We start from the raw sequence: 2734 nt of genomic DNA, 5'->3' as shown, positions 1-2734 counted from the left end.
AATTGAGTGGCAACGAGAAAGAGGCTGTTGAAGCGATGTGCCTAGGACGAGCCACGGCAGGATCTGGACGGCCAATGCATGCCCCCTCTTCACCTGACCTCTGACACACCGCCGCGTTAAACAGCTGCTTCCAGGCTCAACCCCAGCAGACAAAAAAGGAAACTCCGACTTTTCCCCATGCAGCAACGACAGCGAGTGTCTTCCCGAGACCCCAGGAATCGCACAGCATTGTTCCCAGCCCACTCCCTGGATGGCCACGAGTTGCCTCCGTCCCTCCTCCTGCTTCTCCGCAGGAGTCGGAGCCTCACCAGTTGCCTCCAGCCTCATTCAGCGAGCTCAGCCTACACAGCTCTGTTTCTTTAAAGGTTCTGTTATTCTCCCAAGCTTCTAGGAGAGATGCAGTGTGACAAACACTAGACAGCAATGCCACCTGATTGTAGCAAGGAAAAAAAAAAAAAGCTACAAACATAGAAAATGATTTGTATTGCGATTGATGGTGCATCAATTGACCGGTGTTTCCATGGCAACACGCGCCGGTGTTGTGTTGGTCCTCCTCCTCCTCGGCAGCACAGCCAAGCTCTTTCATTTACGAAAGACTGCAGTACGCGTGGAAGGCACAGGATGCTGCGTGCCACACGCCCAGGGTTTTGTCTGCCATCGCCCAGCAGCCCCTCGCTGCCGTCACCTCGGCGGTGGGTGACCCCCAGTGCTGAGCATCGCCGTGCCCCCAGCCCCGTGCTCCCGCTCTGGCTCGGGATACCGGCACTACTACGGTGGGAAAGCCCGTTGTAAATAATTCATACCCTGACTTTACATAAGCACAGTGACACAAGCTCGCTGGGAAGAATGAATAGGGTGATTAATTCCTCTCCCTGCCGGAGGGCTGATTCCAACAGCCTTTGTTCGAGTGCTACAGACACACTAGTAGCACTGGTCTGCAGTGACCCGCAAGAGCTGTCTGGTTTCCAACAGCCAGGTCATTTCTTGCTTCTGCTGGGCAGCTCCGAGGAGGATGCATGTCGTCTGGCTCACCTTGCTAACAGGCGAACCAGGGAGGAGGCTTTTGCTCACACGAAGAGCTGTGCGTGACACAGTCTGCCCAAACCCCCCAAAGCAAGTGCTGGATCAGACTCAGGCTGGGTTACTATCAAAAAGCCAACGCCCTCCAGGCCATGCTGGGGCCGGCTCCTTCCAACCAGACAGCCTGGGTGACGTACGTTGCATTTACACCTTATCCTGAACACAGATAAATATCACAGCAGCCAAAGAGCTGAGATTCGGTAAGCAGTACCGGATTTTCTCTAGCTGGTTAACAGCAGGGACATTCCCTCTGGTATTGCTCTGTGGGCAGCAAAACCTGCTCTATCTCCCTGATCTTATCCCCAGCGTTACTGAAATATCAAGATCTAGCACTCGATTTTGTTTCAGAAAGGAGCAAAGCTGTTGTTCGCTATTAACATTGCCCTCTGAAGAAACAAGCCCTTATACAGCGATGCTCAGAGGCCATGAAATGGGTAACCTGAGCCAGGTTAACCGATTTGCATAGGAAGGCTATTACAATGCTCTGATTAAATCTTCACAACCCTCCCACCACGCTTTCCATTCTGACTACTAGGTCAGACTTTCCTTTCATGTTCTTGCTACCCAGAATTGCAATCCAAACTGAGTTCTAGCTAAACTTTCCAGCACGTCTCTAAGTTTCCCGAACAAAGCCCTTTTCCAGGCAGCTTTGGTTTATGCTCAAATAGAAACCTACCGGAGTTCATTTGAAGGAAAAGAGAAGAGAAAATGAAAGCAACATGCAGATAACTATAAAATCATCAAGCTTGGCTGGGCTGACTTCTGGACAGACAGACATTTCCTCACTTAGGCAACGGATAATGAGTCAACATCACTCCTCTGTGCCATGCATTCACGTCCTCACTGGGAAACAGTGACCGTTTATGGTTCCTTCTTCCCCACCGTGGAAGCTGCAGGGTGTCCCCACACACTGTCCCCACAGCTCGCAGCGATACACACAGTCGGGAAACTCCACGCTTCCCATTTGTGCAGAAAAAAAGCTTTCTTTTAAATCCAGGAAACAATGGCTCAGCTAAAACCCCCTTCAAGTCCTATCACTGATACCCAATTCGTCTGTATTTCCAGAATTCCCAAGGTCAAATCCTAGTGCTATAGCGAGGTAGTAGGGATAGATGGAGTGTTCTTTTGGTACCTAAGGCCCATCAACTGTTCTGAAGAGACTGCTGACAAGCAAGCAAAGAACACCTGCAATGAGGGCTCTTCACGGGACTCGGTAGGATCAGAAGTGTGTATCAGCAGGAGCACCTCACTGGGGGTGAGCCACCTCTCCCTGCGCTGTCCTGGGACCACAGGGTGGGGACAGGCAGCACCCCAGCAGGACAGTGGGTGGGATGCTATCCCCAGGACCTGCTGGGGACGAGCAGCATCCCAGTGGGACAGTGGGTCCAGGACCATCCCAGCTGGGACACCGTCCCCAGCTGTCCCAGGACCCCAGGTGGGGACGAGCAGCACCCTACAGGGACAGTGGGTCCCACTTCACCCAGCTGTCCCAGCACCTGCTGGGGATGGGCAGCACCCCCCCAGGCTGGGGGTCTCCCTTCCCTGAGCCATCCCAGGACGGATGGATGGGGTAGCACCCTATGGGGACAGCGGGTCCCCCCCTCCCCAGGCTGTCCCAGGACGGAGGGGGCAGGACCCTACCGGGTCACCGTGT

This window comes from Fulmarus glacialis, unplaced genomic scaffold (genome assembly GCF_000690835.1).
Source record: "Fulmarus glacialis isolate BGI_N327 unplaced genomic scaffold, ASM69083v1 scaffold19646, whole genome shotgun sequence".
NCBI lineage: Eukaryota > Metazoa > Chordata > Aves > Procellariiformes > Procellariidae > Fulmarus > Fulmarus glacialis.
The sequence above is the reverse complement of the archived record's forward strand: the minus strand, read 5'-3'. Positions refer to the sequence as shown.